This window comes from Myotis myotis, unplaced genomic scaffold (genome assembly GCF_014108235.1).
Source record: "Myotis myotis isolate mMyoMyo1 unplaced genomic scaffold, mMyoMyo1.p scaffold_m19_p_16, whole genome shotgun sequence".
NCBI classification, from domain to species: Eukaryota; Metazoa; Chordata; class Mammalia; order Chiroptera; family Vespertilionidae; genus Myotis; species Myotis myotis.
This window is the reverse complement of record NW_023416320.1, coordinates 44940565-44958929: the sequence shown is the minus strand read 5'-3', so window position 1 is coordinate 44958929 and position 18365 is coordinate 44940565.

Below are 18365 nucleotides of genomic sequence, written 5' to 3'. Positions count from 1 at the left end.
CCCTCACACCCTCACAAGATGGCTGCCTACAACCAGGCTGGCAGAAGGTGGCAGTTTGGGGCGACCAGGCTGGCAGAGGGGGCAGTTGGGGTGATTAGGCTGGTGCAGGGGGCAGTGAGGGGCAACTAGACCAGCAGGGGGGGCAGTTGGGGGCAACCAGGCCTGCAGGGGGGGCAGTTAGGAGTGACCAGGCCAGCAGGGGGAGCAGTTAGGGGCAACCAGGCAGGCAGGCAGGTGAGCAATTAGGAGCCAGTGGTCCAGGATTGTGAGAAGGATGTCTGACTTCAAGTTTAGGCCCGATCCCCAGGACATCCCCCGAGGGGTCCCGGATTGGAGAAGGTGCAAGCTGAGGGGAGCCTCCCCCCCCCCCATGTACGAATTTTGTGCACCAGGCCTCTAGTATGTATATATTTGGAAATGATTAATTACCACAAGAAGTTTAGTAAATAGATATAAGAACAATTTTAATATGTTACATTTTTCTTGTGATAAGAACTTGTAACATAGTTACATTTTTTCTTGAGATGAAAACTTTTAAGATCTACCCTGTTAGCAACTTTTAAATATACAATGCAGGATTATTAACTATAGTCACCATGGTTTACATCACAGCCCCATAATTTATTTATCTTATAACTTGAAGTGTGTTTCCAAGGCTGACCAGCAGCCCCCGAACAACGAATGAACAGGTTACTCCAACAGTTTCACTGTGGGGAGAGGGCTAAGGGGCTTGCCTGGCTCAAGAGTCCAAGCAGCCTCGATTGCCTGCCTCATTAGGCTTTTATTGGAATTTTTGTCTTTAGATACAATCAGTAGGTGAGTAATCCTGGGAGGACACATGTTTACATTGTGCTCTAGGCAAGGGCATCAGGGAGTAAGCATAAGGATTCCAGTAAACACCTGGAGTATGCACGTGCACAGACTTGGTTGGAAAGGTCAAGGAATAATTAGGGACACCACCTTCAACACTTCCCTGTCTCCCCTAAGTCGGAATTCTGATAAACAGGGCAGGCGGCCTTCCACACACTTCCCCTTTCTCAGAATGTCCTCCTTACAACTTTCCAACCAAGTCTCGAGTGCTCCCCAACAGTGTGTACCTTTTTATCACCTCCACCCACCTCTGGCAACCACCAATATGTTCTCTGTTTCTGTGATGTTGGTTCTTTAGATTCCACGTATAAGTGAGATCATACAGCATTCGTCTTTTTTGGTCAGGCTTATTTTACTTAGCATAATGCCCTCAAGTTCCATCCATGTTGTCACAAAAGGCAGGATTTCCTTCTTTATGGCTGAGTAATATCTCTTTTTGTATCTATCTATCTATCTATCTATCTATCTATCTATCTATCTATCTATCATCGGGTGGGGCAAAAGTAGGTTTACAGTTCTGAGTATATGAAACAGCTTATTCTTGTATTGTTTATTAATTATTGTATTGTTTTTCTATACAAAGAATTGTACACCTACTTTTGTCCCACTCTGTATATATCTATATCCTTATCTACATAACTATATCTATATCGATATATATTATTTAGGTTGTTTTCATGTCTCGGCTATTTTGAATAATGCTGCAATCAACAGATGAACGTGGGGTTGCAGATATCTCTTCAAGATGGTAATTTTGTTTCCTTTGGATATGTAAAAAAATTTTTTTTCTGTATGACCTTGTATGTTTCTCTGCCCCCTAATTTTTTTGTGGGGAAGTATTCCTATTTCCAAATTTTCTTTCAGAAAATTGGTTTAAGGCAATTTAACTTGTGCAACAAGAATCTGGGAAAACTTAATAACAGAGTGAAGGTTATAATCCTACCAGTTTTATAAACCAGTAAACCGCCTACAGCTCTGCCCCTCCCAGTCTCCCCCCCTCCCCCTCCCCTCCCCCCGAGAATTATATGATGGGACAAGGAACAGGACTTGGGAAAGCCAACAAAACCAAACCTACACTCACTCCCCCACATAAGGCTGCCTTTTGTCTCTTTGAATCAATCCAGCTGCCTGGAGAGCCTGTCTGATTGAGACCAGAGGCCAAACCCCACTCAACACAGTGCAGAACCCCCACTCCCTAAGCCAAAGTCCCTTTTGTTCTTCTCTCTCACTTTTTAAATTTTTTTTCCTTGAAGGTAATTTCGGGAAGGAGGAAATAAAATTTAAGAGTACATGAAATTTGAAATTTGGCTTGAGTAGCTATCCAGCTATACCCCTCATCATTTAATTATTCAATCAAACAATTTGGGGTTAATGTAGTAGGCCAAACCCATCTCACAGTGTCTGCTGCAATCTGCCCCTCTAACAACGGTTGTCATGGGAATGGAATCCTATGAGCATGGGTATCCCCCGACCAAAGAACATTCCATGCACAGACCATGCTCAGAGGATCTGGGTTGGCAATTACAGGGAGGGCAGGGAAGGGCATTCAGTGACCAGGTCGTCTGTGGGAGGCCTATTTAGGAGGGGCTTCTGGGTTGCAATCTGTTGGGACTTGTCTTGAAGCCAATTTTGGATAGCATGCCACTGCTTTCATTTAGATCACAGCAATATCAGAGATAGGTGAGGATAAGTGCCCCACAAGTCCCCTGTCCAGCTGTCACTTTGTAGATCATTATTGACCAGCCACACTATCTCACTGTCTATAAATCTGAGGACACTCTTTTGGGGGTGCAGCTCCCACAGCTGTTTTGAACCAGTTGGAAGGGACATAAGGGATAGTAACCTTCATCCTATCTGGTTGGTGCTTAAAACAAGACACAGTTCCTGAGAGACTCCCAGTTACAGAAGGAATCAGTGAAACACAAGGAGAAAGAAGCCAAGGATTCTCAATGTTAGGTACACAGATGAGGATGAAAAAAAGCCAAAATTAAAAAACAAATCCATTATGTCTATTTCTCTTCTATCAAGAATCGATTTAAAAAGATCAAAGTCCCAACTGTTCTGTGTCAACATTAGAGATGATGCACTGTGTCTCATCACAGGCAGGTTTGCCATGGCGGTGGGGGTTGTATTTTTGGAACGTGCTAGAAAACCCAGAGTAACTGAAAACAGGCCTTAGTGCCCAGGCTCCTCTCCTGTGGTCTGTGCATGCGCTCCTCCAGCCACTGGTGATTTTCATTGATTTGTTTGACCAGGAGGACCCTGGAAAAGGGCAGCCGTGGGACCTCTGGAACAAACACAGTTGAGGCTCAGGGCGCTCAGCACCACAGGGGAGTTTTCCTGCCTGAATGTGTGTTCCCAGCAGCTGCCTCACTCATCCTGCAATCTCGAGGGCTCACATCTGAGCACAACTAGTCAAAACCGGTCACCTGTGAGTTATGCTGGGGTAGACATTCAGCCCCAGACTCTCTCTCCCTTCAATTCTCTTTCATCTCCAACCTGAGATCACCCTCCACTAGTCAACTGGTGAGCACAGGTAGGCTTGCTCCTTCCTAATTGCTTGGCTTCCAGGCCAGAGGAGACAAAGGTAGACAAAGCCATCTATCACTCTACTGTTGCCGCTGTCCCTCCCTGCCTCGACCACTTTGTCCAATGTCAATTCCATGACACCCTAGTTACTCCGAGGGTCTCTTTCCAAAGGAGAGTCATTCAGTGACTCGTTCAGTTGAGTAGATTTAGCATGAACAGGCAACCATGAGGAGTAGCATTGATTTTTTTCTTCACTCAATTCATCAGTTTATTTTGTTACTTAGATTCCACATATAAGTGCGATTATGTGATACTTATCTTTCTCTGACTGACTTATTTCACTTAGCATGATTGAGTGAGTGATTTTTTCAACACTGTCTTCTAATTCACTGATTCAATTCTTTGCTTCCCCTAGTCTGCTGTGCATTCCTTCCAATGTGCCCTTTGTGTTCAGGAGTAGCGTTGATTGAAAAGGGTTCAGCCTTGGTCAAGGTGTCCATTGCTGAGACACCTGGCATACTGAACTGGTCCCTGAGAGGGAAAGGAAGACCAGTTTGCATTAATAGTCTAAGGACAAAAAGAAGCCAGGAAAATCTGAAGCTAGGACTATGGGCCAGGGTGCACCAGGGCAGTGCAGCTGAAGCCCAATGATGGAGAAGATCAAAAAGATCCTCCAAAGAGGTAGCCTATGCTGGTGGCTCAGGCTTGTGGAAGCACTCTAGGTGGCCGGTGATAGGGGAGAGCTACTTTTGGCCAACTAGTGGCTGAAGCTGGACCCCGGACACTGGTTACAACTTGGGGCCAAATAGCCAAGCTCATTGTCCAGCAGGGGAATTCTCTGTATTCTGGTCAATGACCTAGATTTTCAACCTTCTTCATCTCATGGCGCAATAAACTAATTACCGATCTAACAGAACATAGGTATAATTTTGATTGACTCACACCAGACGGCTATTGTGTTGACTACTGTCATTTTTTAAAAATTTGACGATCTATAGAAAAAGAGGTCAGTGCCCCTGACTAAATAGTCAGGTATTGATGTTTAAAATTCTTGCAGTGCACCCGTGAGAAGGTGCTGACCTAGATCACCTAGGTAGCAGTAGATGTGTATCAAGTATCAGGTTATGCAGGGCTAGGTTATGCATGGCACAATGTGACAGTGAGAAGAAATGGTAGTTGACAAAGTAGATATGAGTTTTCTGCCCTCTTGCTATTCAGACACAGAATCAACCCCCTCCCTTCCCTTTAGATGGAGTGAATATGGTGATACACTTCTAGAGCAATTGCTGGGGAGGTCTCCAACCTTAGCTTTTCTATTACCAGGTTAAGTGGGTATTCTGGTTATTATTTGAAAAAGCCAAAGAACTCTAACCATATTTGGAAGTCACGTTGTTGAAGCAGGCATATTTTATAGTTTCACCTCACCTGCTCTGCACTCCATAGTGAAATTTATAGCTAAATTTTTAAGAGTTATTTTAAGAATAAAACTTCATCTTTCCCTCTTTTTCTTCTAATTGCAATTTCATCTGCCTCATCCTCAAAACACTGGGCCAAGTGCATTCTGTGGTATTCCTGACCGAAAGGGAGTAGGTGTGGAAAGTCTGACCATGTCTTTCAAAGTCATTTTTGTGAGGGTTGGTTCAGCAGCTCTAGCTGTCATCTGAAGAATGCACTGCCTTTGCTGCATTCCTGGGAATCCAAGGGACTTAGGCTGCAGACCCTCCATCCGAGAGCAGAGCTCTCACAGCATAGCCTGCACCTCGCTTATTGAAAAGAAATCTCTGTGGGGATTAAAGGGACCCTAATTAAGTGTGCATTAGTGAAAGCGAGGGAGCTTGAGCTTATAGTAAATCAGGCCACCGTTGCTAATGCCCGTGCAATAGAATGTTTCCTGGTGACTCTTCATAGCAGTGGTGGGGGATGGGGTAGGCCCTGGAGAGCTGGATGGTCCCCAGTTCAGTTTATGAGAAAGTCTCAGTGTGTTCATGTCGGAACAGAGGCTGCAGCCTTGAAGTAATTTGGAAACATTTTCCTTGAGCTATAATTACTGGTTCTTAAGAAGAACAATGTCTTTATAATTACTACCACTTCAGTCTCTAGCACTTAGTATTATGTGTTTATTGAATGAAAGAAGAATGAATATTGATTATACAGTCAGGAGGCCTGGGGTTTAACCCAAGCTCCACTATGTTGACTTTAGTCACTCTTGTGTCATTGCTCTGATATCAAATCTTACACTTTTTTATCTTCCTCAATTTTGATGATATGATTTACATATCAATTTCCCCAAACTCCTCTGAGCTCCTTCAGGTGAAGGGTGTGTCTGTGCCTCATTCAGCTCAAAAGTTCGTTATGGGTGTAGGGTGGAGGGGGTCCATGGGGAAAACAGGAGGGACATCTGAAATACTTTTGACAGCAAAGATAAATTTTAAAAAGAGGTTATGCTTGTTGTGGGCTCTGGAGCCAGATTGAGGGAGCTCACATCCCGACAACTTCATTTCCGAGCTCTGGATCCAGGCAAGTTGCTTAACTTATCTGTGGCTTAGAATAAAGCTGGGTAACTGGGTAACAGCACCACCAGCCTGGCATGGTTGTATGAAAAATAAATGACAAATACATTCAAAGCTCTCAGAACAGTAATACATGCTCAGCAAATATTAACAACTATTACATTCCTTATTTTCATTGTGATCATGTATATATATTGAGAAAATAACACTATGGGGTGTGCAGGAAGCAGCCGAACTCTCTCTCTCTCTCTCTCTCTCTCTCTCTCTCTCTCTCTCTCTCTCTCTTCCTTCCTCTCTCTTTAATAATCAATAAAAATATTAAAAAAATAATAACAATATAATACCACTCTGTTCTCTTATCTATAATATAATGGCTATAACAACAATAATACCCTGAAGGGTTGTTATGAGAATCCAATGAGACAGTGCCTAAAAGACATTTTCAAAAATGTCTTTCTGAAAACCATAAAGTATTTTGAAACTCTCTATTGCCATTATTTTAATATCAACTGCAACACAGGAGAAGTGATTTGCTCAACATTCTTTAGAGTGAGTGGGGCAGACGAAGCTGGGGTGGAATTTTCTTGGAGCTTCCCTGGATGCCCAAAGGACTGCTTAGCTGTGGTGCACGCTGCCAAAGCCTCTGGCATTCCTGGGCTTCTTTCAGTATTTACACTGAGATACAGCCACAGGTCTTTCAGCAAAGCTCTGTGTTTACATCAAAGCTGCCCCCGCTTAAGTGTCCTCACCCCCACGGCCCTTGCCCAAAGGTTTGACAACTCACAGAGCTGCCCTGGTTTCTGAAATTCTAGATTTCACCAGCCCACCCTTTCCATGATGGCCGGATGCTCTCTGCATAGATTGTACTGGCTGCTTTTGAGAATCCAGGAGAGGTGGACAAAAGCCTGGACAGGGACTGGGCACCCACGAGAGGGAGGTCTAATATTTATCACTAACAAATCATGATGTCCCAGGCAAGCCCCACTGGTTATTTGGGATTCAGTTTCCATATCGACAAAGGAAAAGCAATTTGATTATTCCTGAGATCCCTGAAGAGTAAATACCCCACGAGTCGCCAGTCTGTGTTTCTCCAATACTTCTACCATTGTCTTGCACCGTGACCTTGGTCAGGTCACAATCTCTCCTCAGTTCATAGTGTCCTCATTTATATAGGATTTCCCCCCTCAAATAGTCATTGTGTTGTGCTCCTGATGTGTCAGTCACTGCAGCGGAGAATGAAAACACTCACCTATGCTCACACAGATATACGCGCACACTAATAGTACCAGTGCTTATTATGTGCAGAGAACTATGGCTAGGCTCTTTGCCTGCATTATTTAATACCACCTTTAGAAAAACTTTATGTGGGAAGTATTGTCTATAATTTACAATTTGGGGAAGAGAGTTTTAGAGAGAGTAACCAGCTGCCCAGTGGTACACCATTAGTAAGTGGTATAATACGTTAGGGTTGGAGCCCAGTAAACCTGACTCCACCTAACCATGATGATACCTGTAATCACCTATCAAAGATAAGGAAGGCATCGTATCTGCCCCAGACTAACCTCATCAACTAGTGAACATTCAGGGAATGCTGAGTCATAAGGCACCTAGATTTTAGCCTGAGATGTAGCAGGTGAGTTAGCCCATTCATGGCCAGCTGGTAGACTACCCATGTTCAATGAGGATGTTGCTGCTGAGTCCAGCAGCACCTGCAGGATTCTCTTCTTTGTTAACATTTTTTTTTAAATGTCTCTTTTTTTAAAATATATTTTTATTGATTTTTTACAGAGAGGGAGGGAGAGAGATAGAGAGCTAGAAACATCGATGGGAGAGAAACATGGATCAGCCGCCTCCTGCACATCTCCTACTGAGGATGTGCCTGCAACCCAGGTACATGCCCTTGACTGGAATCGAACCTGGGACCCCTCAGTCCGCAGGCCAATACTCTATCCACTGAGCCAAACCGGTTTCAGCCTTTGTTAACATTTTAATCAATGGCATGGATGAGGGTATGGACTGGGCAAATTCACTGTGACATGACTTTGGAAGGGCGGGCAAATCGACCAAGGGACAGAATCAAAATGAGAAAAGATGTGACCTGCTAAGTATTTTTTATGTATCATGGCATTTTCATCACAACCCTCAGTAGGATTATTATCCATTTTGTGGATGAGACCACCCAAGCTTAGAGAGGGGAGCACCCACAGATGACACAGCCCAGGAGCTGACTTTCTCCCTCAAATAAACGTTTTATGTTGGAATTGTTTTGTATTTATAAAACACTTGCAGAGATAGCACACAGCATCCCAGCGTATCTCTCACCCAGTTTACCCCATTTTTAACATCTTACTATGGTGGTCCATTTGTCAAAGTAAGAAACCAACATGAATATATTATTATTAACTCAACTCCAGCCTTTATGTTGACATCATCATTTTCCCCCATTGATGTCCATATATTAGTTTCCTGGCGCTTCCATAACCAAGAGCCATAAACTGGGTGGCTTAGACCAGAAGTCCGAAATCAATGTGTCAATGGGGTCATGCTCCCTCCAAAGGCTCCCAGCAAGAATACTTTGCCACGTCTAGCTTTGGTGGGTGGGGAGGGGTGCTGGCAATCCTCAGAGTTCCTTGGTGCTATGGTCTGAATGTGTATCCCTCCTAGGTTCATGTCGAGATCCTAATGTGCAACATGTTGATATTAAGGGATGGGAACTTTGGGAAGGTCATAAGGACTCCACCTTATAAGAAGCCTGAGATCTGGAAGAGCACCCTCCCCTGGCCATGCTGGCATCCTCAGCTTGGACTTCAGCCTCTGGAACTGAGAAATAAATTCCTATTGTTTACAAGCCACCTGGTCTAGCATTTGTTTTAACAGCCTGAACGGACTAACACACTTGGCTTGTTGATGCAGCACCCAGTCTCTGCCTTCATCCTCACATGGCCTTCTTCCCTTGTTTCTGTGTCTCTTTGTACACATCTCCTTCTTCTTGAAAGGACACCAGTCATACTAGTTTCATGGCCAACACTAATAAAGTATAACCTCCTTTAACCTTGATTACATTTGCAAAGAACTGATTTCCAAGTAAGGTCATGCTCGCGGGTACTGGGTGAACATAAATTTAGGGAGGGGACACTATTCAGTACAGTACAGTTCTTTTTCGTTTCAGCATCCAACCAAGGTACCACATTGCATTTAGTTTTTATCTCTCCTTATTCTCCTCTGTTCTGTTATAGTTTCTTAGTCTTACCTTGTTTTTCATGACCTTGACAGCGTTCTTGAGGAATGCTAGCCAGTTATTCTGTAGAATGACTGGATTTATCTGATGTTTTTTCTCATAATTAGTATGGGCTTATAGGTTTTGGGGAAGAATACCATAGAAGTGATGTGCCTTTGTGAGCTGGCCTTTAACCTCAGTCTCCAGAGCTTAGATTTTAGTTATAAATCCTATAAATATAAAGATTTCTGAGAGTCAGCTGTGAGCTTACTCTTTTAGCTCTCTTGTGGGCCTTGCATAGCCTGGACATACAATTGGAGACAGTAAATATGCAGAATGTCTTGCTTGTCCCCACCCCATCGCAATCACCTTTTCCACAAGTGGGGATCTGCAGTCTTCCCTTCCTTATATACAGGACAAACCTACCACATTGCGAATGTTAATTTACATTTGGGGGAGTCCATCAATATATCAAATGCTATTGCAAACACTGGCAGCCTTAAAATCCAAACGGCAGGACAACAGAGGTCGCCTGCAGAAAGGTGCGCCGCACACAGACTGCTCAGCTCATCAGGGCCCAGGTGAACTGACAGGAGGGAAGGCTGGAACTTGCTCTTCTCTCGCAGAAGGTGGATTATGAGGATTCCAGTCCTCCCTTGAATATTAATGATAATCAAACAAAGAAGGCTCTCTTATTCAACACACCCGGGCCTTCCCTTTAATTTAGCAGCGAAGGGAGAATCTATGTAAATTAGTGTATTAATTAATCTCATCTTAACTAGTCTCATCATGTATTGTTTGCCTTGCTTGTTTATTTATGTATTTACTCACATATTAATTTATTCACTCTGGGAGAGGGCAGGCTGATGCTCCATGGGGTAGCTAGAAAGAGGACATCATTTGGGAATTGGCAGAACTTCTCAGAAGTCCCAGGTCTTTTTAGTTATGAGCTATACCTAAAGCTAAGCCTCAGTTTCCCCAGATGTAATATTAGGATGGCACATCCATTGTAGTTCTATTTTTGCCTACTCAGCCTTTACCCTCACTTCTTTGAGGACAGCCTCTTGATCTCTCTTCAGGGCACTACCTACCCCACTAGATGCAGTTTACAGAGCTTAGGTTTTAGCTACAAAACTTATAGCTACAAAGGTGAAGTATTCTGGGAATCAGCGGTTGGCTTACTCCTTTAGCTCTCACTTGGGGGGCGTTGCATAGCACTGGACATGTAATTCCATGCACCCTGACTCCACAAGCCGTGGAGTGGGCATGTCGGAAGCCTACCCCATCAGACTCCCTGTCCTGGGAATCTGAGGGGCTGCAGGGCAGAGGTGACTGGAGTGGAGACATTCAGAGGAGGCTCACCATGGGTCCTGCTGCCCAGGCCCCCTAGAATGAGTTTTGGGTTTTTATTTTTGTTTGCTTGTTTTATACAAGCCAGATTTTCCATTCTTCCCTTGAATTCTCTGAGTCACCTCCTTTCTTCCTGTGATATATGAAACTGACCTGCTTTGAGAAGCCAGTGTTGGTCTCTGCTGCCCATGGCCAAACCCTGATGGCATTCCTTTGCCTCCTCACAGCCCTGCTCCATTCTAGGAGCTCGAGATAACCCCTCTGCCCTTCAACTCCCACGCTAATCTGCTCATCCATTCCCGAGAGCTTCTGTACCTCCTTCTCTTACATTTTTGTACCAACCTTGGTCATGAAAGAGACAATCTAGCATAGTGGTGGTTGTGGGCTGAATTGTGTCCCCTAAATTCCTATCTTGAAGTCGTAACTCCCAGTACCTCAGACTATGACTGTATTGGAAGATAGTGTCTCTAAAGAGGAAATGATGTTTAAATGAGGTCATTGTGGCAGACCCTAATCTGATCTGTGTCCTTGTAAGAAAGAAGATCAGGACACAGACACACCCAGAGAAGACCATGTGAAGATGGCTATCTGGGAGTCAAGAGAGGGGCCTTTGAATGAAACCACACCTGATGGCACTTTGATCTTGGACCTTTAGCCTCTGGAACTCTGAGGAAATAAACGTCTGTTGTTTAAGCCACCTAGTCTGTGGTGCTCTGTTATAGCAGCGTTAGCAAACTAGCAATGATCAAGGATAGAGATCCCCAGATGAGCCTCCCTGACTTTGCTTCTATAGCTAACCATGGACAGGTTACTTAACCATTCAATGCTATTATTGTTGGTGGTGAGGGGGACATGAAGTGAGACAGCAGACGATGTGCTTTGAGACTTGGTCATTTCTCAAGAGGAAGTGAGAAAAAGGGGTAAGGTGTACAAATTGCTGGTCACCTCAAGTCACTTCTCCTCGTGTGGAGAGAATCGGGGTGGGGTGTCATGTTTTGTTAGTGGAGTTGCCTCCACACAGATGGAGGCATCAGGGATGGGAAAAAGGTTCCCCGCTAAACAAGGTAATGCATAAGAATGACAAAATAATAGCTAAGAACAAAAACAAAATTTCATTTGTGTGAGTTAAGCAAGTCACCTAACCTCCCTAAGTGCGTTGAGATGGGGGTGATGATCCCTGTATCTTACAGAATGATTGGGAGCAGCACGGGGGAGAAAACCCATCTACTCTGCAAATGCCTTAAAAGCAGGCAATCTGATTTTATCATTCACCTTGATAAACCCACCTTATAATTTAGGGCCTGATATGCAGTGAGCATTCTGCTTATATTTGTGGATGACGAAGGGGTGGCTGTTATTAAGAGACAGGGCAGACAGATGGACATGCTCAGAGCTGGGGCTGCTGTCTGTGGCGTTTATGTGCCTGCCCCAGGCTGGTGCAGGGGATGGTGGAGCATGCTTCAAGCATCCGGATGGAGCACACACCCCCATGATGATGCAGGTAAAAGATATGTAGTTCCGTAAACCTAGACTTGCCTCCAGCCTCCAGAGTGGGTGAGAATTTATAAACTCGTTACAATGAATTAGTTGTCAATGGTGGAATGTGCCTAGGGCCGTGGTCGGCAAACTGCGCTCGAGAGCCACATGCGGCTTTTTGGCCCCTTGAGTATGGCTCTTCCTAAGTCTTAGGAGTACTCTACTTAACTTAATAACAATGTACCTACCTATATAGTTTAAGTTTAAAAAATTTGGCTCTCAAAAGAAATTTCAATCGTTGTACTATTGATATTTGGCTCTGTTGACTAATGAGTTTGCCGACCACTGGCCTAGGGGCCTGGAGTTGGGAGAGCACTAATGAAGTGACCTCTTCTGGTCCCCATCACGGATCCCCTGCCCTGCACACAGAGCAGCCCATCTATCGCCTCTCAGCAGATGTGGAGACATGACTGTGAAGTTCCTCTGCTGAAAGGTACTCACTGTAAATCTTCCTATGGGGCAAAATCCAGAGTCCTTACCCCACACACAAAACCGTGTGCCAGGTCCCTGCCTGCTTGTTGATGCCATTCCCTCCCTCCTGTCTCCCTTTCCCCGAATTAGATCACTATTTGCTCAGCCTCCCCATATTTGCACATGCTTTGCCTTCTGCCTGGATTTTTAGTTTCCATGTGTCTGCCTGGCAAATGCCTGCTCCCTTGCCACACTCAGCCCAGCATCACTTCCTAGGCATAGAGAAAGGCTTTTCCAGACCACGGTGGTCCCCTCCATTCGACCTGTTGCACTAGAGTATAATCCATTGTTGCTACACTGGCCTCCTGCATTGAGCTCCTCTGGAGTGGGGTCTGCTGTCTTCATCTTTGCATCTAGTGCAATGGTTCTCAACCTTCCTAATGCCGTGACCCTTTAATACAGTTCCTCATGTTATGGTGACCCCCCAACCATAAAATTATTCTCGTTGCTATTTCATAACTGTAATTTTTGCTACTGTTATGAATCGTCATGTAAATATCTGATATGCAGAATGTATTTTCATTGTTACAAATTGAACATAATTAAAGCATGGTAATTAATCACAAAAACAATATGTAATTATATGTGTTTTCTGATGGTTTTGGCGACCCCTGTGAAAGGGTCGTTTGATCCCCAAAGGGGTCGGGACCCACAGGTTGGCGGCCCACAGGTTGAGAACCGCTGATCTAGAGGTTTCAGCAAATTGGATGAAAGAGTGAATGACGGCTTTTTGACTTCCATTACTTGAAGGCTTACTATGTGCAAAAACTTCACATTCCCATCCCACTGAGACTCCTGATATGAGGAAACTGAGGCTGAGAGAGGCCGAGTGAGTTGCCTGGAAGCTTGCCAGTGATGAGGTGCTGGAACTGGGGACTTTGCCACTGCCTGTCTATTGCAGCATTTGGTGAGCATCTCCTGTGCTCCGGATTAGTCATTGTTGGGTTTGCTGGTTCTAACACAAATCGTTTTAAAACATCCTTTTAAAGCATCCTCTTTTAACTGGCCCACTGTGATATGTCTGTTCAGAGTAGTCTGAAACACAAGTCAAAGGCGGCGAAAGGAAGGAGAGGGGCCAGACTGATAACCACACCTGATAAGAAGGGGATTTGCATTCCTTCCCTTAGATGGGACAGAAGTGGGTTTGACATTCCAGGAGGAAGGGCTCCGGGCAATAAAAACGAAGCACTTGGACGCTGGAGGTCTGGAATGTCAATGATGCGAGCAGCTGTTTGTCTCTGGTGTTCAGGTCACTTTTTCATGACCCAGGACCTAGATTGTGTAAGTCAGTGGGAAAGTTTGCTCTAAGTACTAGTCCACCACACATGCACTCTTGATCAGAGCAGCCAATGCACAGAGTAGCCCCAACTATCCCCAGATCCTACCCCTCTCCCTTCCCTTTGCACAGGCTGCTACGCATGTCTGGAGCTACCTCCCCAACCCTCTAGCTAACTGCTCACATCTCTGAATGGGGTATGTTTTGCAGCCAATGTTGTTTTATTGCTTAAGAAGCATCGGTGCATCTTTGGCCTCCAGCACATCTGTCAGCATCTTTTCTTTCTCGTGGGAATAACTAAGGATGTGCCTAAGTCCAAGGACTCTGAGGTTTGCCAAGTTCAGTGTACACTCAGCCCCCATGTATCTAGGTACAATGGGGAAGTGGACGAGAAATGTTGAATCCCCACTTATCTGGAAGCCACACTTTCTGCATCTAACACAGCTCTGGAAGCGGAAGCTGGTGAGAAGCAAAGCACCATGCCACCGCCTGGCCGTTTCATTTGTCAGACGTGAACCATCCCCGAGACCCTTTTAGGGAAACAGCTCTTAGGTGCCCTTAGAAACCATTACCAACAGCAAAGGCTGAACCTGAGTTTTCAAGAAAAGTGTTTTTTGTATTCTGGGTTTAAAATTGAAGGGAAGTATATTCCTGTTTTTGAAAAATATCTTTAAAATTACCATTTCCAAAAAAAATAGGTCTGTCAGGAGCCTTGGCAAGTTCTCATTCACTGTGGAGATTGTCCTATATTTCAAAGCTGCTGGCTTGGAACTAATCATGCGTGGTGTGTGCTGGTTCTCTCTTTCAGGAATTTCTTAAATCTTTTCAGGAAAATATGCAGGTCAGTCTCCTTTTCTCTGAGGCTTCTGATTCCCAACAGACCCTGAGGAACTGATCAACCCTGGGAGGAGTAACACATGTGTGCGTGTGTGTGTGTGTGTGTGTGTACAAACTTTATGTATATAAAAATTATATAAATGTAATTATAAATATAATAAATTTAAATATATACATATATTTGAATTATATATTATATGTAAATATATGTATAAAATAAAGGCCTGTGTAGGTCAAAATAAGAGAGTCCCAAAAAATGTATGCATACTTAACAGCTGATAGCTCAATTTGAAAATGAAAAGTATTTTAATAAACACTGCCTTTATAATTACTCAACGTGTGTGCATACATTTTTGGGGAATATATATATATATATATACACACACACACACATATCTCCTTTTGGTTCTGTTTCTCTGGAGAATCCAGGCTAATTGGAATACAACCTGGCATATAGATTCCTCGAGAGTATTCCCTATTTCCACCTGGATTGTACCAGTGACAGCAGGAAAACACCATGTGTTAGTCACATAGGTTGACTCTGCTGTGGCAACAAATAAGGCCTAAATCTCAATGGTTTACACTGTCACAGCCCACAGGGGACACAGACTGAAATGACTGCCAGGTCCAGACGGGTGAAGTACATGCTGATGGAGCCTGTGGGGACTGCAGTGACCCAGAGAACAAATGCCTTATTCCAAAGTAGGAATTTTCCATTACCTTGCAAAAAAGAAGCTCACATGTCCAAGTTTCCCAGCCTTTCAAGAGATAAGGTAAATGGGATTTTAAAATAGGAAATGTCTAACTTTGATATCTTGATAACACATTCCAAAGATTAAAAAAAAAAATAAAGGCCTCTGTAGGCCAAACCAAATCTTCCTGCTGGTTGCAGGAAGCCCCGAGGTCTCTAGCTGGCAACTTCCATCTGAAAGTGACTGCCCAACGATACTCGTCCTTGTTTATCTTGAGCTCGGGCTCAGCTTTGATTAAAGCCACAAGGAAGAGGCAGTGAGGTCCTGCTAACGAAGCACAGAGGACTTCACCCGTCAGCACCCTCTGGAAAACCAGGCAACTCCAACCGTCAGAACAGAAGAGCAACCTGTACGGATACTCACAAGGACACAGGCCAGGAGGGGACAGACCGGAGGATCAGCAGGGCCTTTGAAGGATCACTTTGCTCTTTGAATGGATTAGAGCGCTCCTTCGTTCCGAAGTCCTCGCCAGAGACATTTGAGTTGGAGTCAGTTATCAGCACAATATTTTCTAATTGTTTAAATGAGATTATCTTAACTATCTTCCCAGAAGGGTTACTGAGTTCCAGAAAGACGGGTTGTGGGACTGAACCCCGAGGCAGGGGAAGGAGGGAGAGTGGTGTTGTGCATTTAAGGCAACAGGAGTGAATTAAGCAGCGTCTGCATGCTTCGTGTGATGCCAGAGTCAGACACTGTTCCTTAAGAATCACCTTGGAACGTGGATTTGATTATGTAGGCCTGGCCGGGCAACAGAAAACACTTCAAAGTATTTTCAACAGAGGAGATTCATGGCCCAGAAAAGATTACCCAAGGAATGAAAGAGTCTGGTAAACCAAAGCAAGGTGAAGGAACTCAGGAATTAGTCACCCAGAAAGAGTATGAAGCCACTACTACCAGTGGGTGGGGGAAGCTAAGGGCCAGAGTCCCCGTGGAGGTCAGGACCATGACCGGTGGTGTCTCAACGTGACTCTGGATCCATGGAAGAGATGTAGTTGCTGCCAGAGATGCACCTGAGGCAGGGAGACCAGGAAGACACCCTGTTGTCTCTCTTCTTTCCACCCTCTAACCCAGTCTAGCACTTTCTATTGGTCATGGCCTGAAACCAGCAGGTATGAAAATTGGGAAATACAACTTGGGGGGTGAGGTGGGACCCTGGGAGTACACAGGGCCAGGATCAGTACAGTCCCAGTTGACACCCAATTTGTAACCCTCACAATGTCCCCCCCACAGCACAAGGCCAAGGTAGATTAGAGGGACACCGACCTATCACAGTCACCCAGGGACCGAGGCTGAGGGGGAAGCCCCACTGTCCAGCTCCCTCCCACGCTCACATCCACAATGGGGAAAGTGATTGTGGTGACTCAGGCCCTGGTTCTTTTTTTTTTTTTTTTTAAGATTTTAAAATTGATTTTTAGAGAGAGAGAGGAAGGGAGAGGGAGCGAGAAACATCGATGTGAGAGTGGTGTGTGAGAGCGATGCATTACTCAGCTGCCTCTTGCACTCCTCCTACCAGAGATCGAGCCCACAACCCAGGCATGTGCTCTGACGGGGAATAGAGCCATAGAGCTGGCAACCTTTTGGTGCATGGGACAATGTCCAACCACCTGAGCCACACCAGCCAGGCCAGAGCCAGGTACTGGGTCTTAATGCTTCTACCCAGAGGTGCCTGCTGAAATTTTGCTCATATTTCTGAGGGGACAGGGAAGCACAAGCCTACAATGTTCTCAGCAGATCAGGAGCCCGAAATAGCTGGAAAATAGAACCAATATTTACCATAGAGGCCAAATAAGAATGTAAAAAACACGCTCTGCTGAGCTACATCCACAATGATGGATTGTAAGGTTTGGGGAGGACTGAGGAAAGGGCAGAGATAAAAGCCTTGGGACCAGGCAAAACTGGGGTCAAATCCCTGCTTGTCTTTCTTAGATTTGTGATCATGAATGTTTTATGTAACATTTCTGAACATCAATTTTTTTTTTTTTTTTTATCAGTGAAGTGTGTGTCCTATAGTCTTACCATCTCTTCTGGTTAAGGGATTCATTCATTCATTCATTCATTCATTCATTCATTCAACGAGATGATTGGGCCTAGTACAGTGGCTGGCAGAGAAGTTTAAATGAGGTTAGCTATGATTACTTTGTTGACCGTTTATATTTTCACCTTAGTAACTGACACATGGTAGTGTTTGCTGAATGAATCTGGCATTGAGCTTGCCCACACTCTATTTATGATAGAGTAGGGAAGACAAGACACATGTACCTATAGAGCCAAGTAAAAATTATTAAAAGGATTAAGAAAGGAGGTGATGAATGTTGTGACAATTCAGGGGTAGGTGACTACTTTTATCAGGGGAATCAATTTGAACAAACCCACAATAACTCAGGCACTCAACACAGAACTCAGATCCTGTAGCCCCATTTAGTCCTGGGGCTCCCAGCAGCCCAGCCAGTCACTCAGACCCCTGGGAGCTAGGAGAAGCCATGGGACAGCTCTAAGCCACACCAGTGTCCTCACAAATCCTGTTCTCACCGAAGCTTTGTCAACCTCTCACTCTGAAACAGGGACCATCCTTGCACAATTAGAGTAAGCCCACCCAGGCATGTTTGAGGTCCATTCCGCCATATTTACTTAGAGCCCATTGCGTGCAACTCACTTTTCATAGCATACCCTATTCTACCCCTGCAGTGTAATCGCAGTTAGATATTAGTTACTTGTGCAAAAGGAGAAACTGAGGTTCAGAGAGGCTGCGCAACTTGCCAAAGCTCACACAGCAAGTGAGTCATAGAGGCAGCATTTAACTTCATCTTTGCTCATTCCGAAGCCTATTTTTTATTCATTCTTTATTCATTTATTCGTTCATTCCTTTCCAATTATCTGTTAGGCAAATTTATTGACACACTACAAGTACACCCAGGCGTCATGAGGAAATATAAAAGTAGTTTAAAGTGGGATCATGTAAATCCGCATTTGTCCTCAAATAGTTGAGGGAGAGTGATGCTTTTAAAACATGTGTCAGT